This window comes from Epinephelus moara, chromosome 7 (genome assembly GCF_006386435.1).
Source record: "Epinephelus moara isolate mb chromosome 7, YSFRI_EMoa_1.0, whole genome shotgun sequence".
In the NCBI taxonomy this organism is placed as follows: Eukaryota; Metazoa; Chordata; class Actinopteri; order Perciformes; family Serranidae; genus Epinephelus; species Epinephelus moara.
The window spans coordinates 28,801,231-28,801,541 of NC_065512.1; positions in this window are offsets into that span (position 1 = coordinate 28,801,231).

Here is a 311-nt window from a genome sequence, read left to right on the forward strand (position 1 = left end):
GTGTTATTTTAAATTATAAACACAGTATTTTCTCCTCACATTCCTCAGTACATTCTGTTGTTATTTTATTTTGAAAATTGGCCGGATTCTCTCATCTTTTCTGTGTCCGACTTCCTATTTGGTATGATCCGCTCTACCCAGCTTGACAGAAGCACTCGCGGCTCGTGTGAAAAATAGACCAGACGCTGAACTGAAGCGTTGCGGTGTGTGGATGTCTGTTCATCTTTTCGTTCACGTCCTTATTAATGCACACTTTATAACTTGCTTGTTGGATTTATTAAAAACGAACGAATGAAAACTAAATGTCTTTG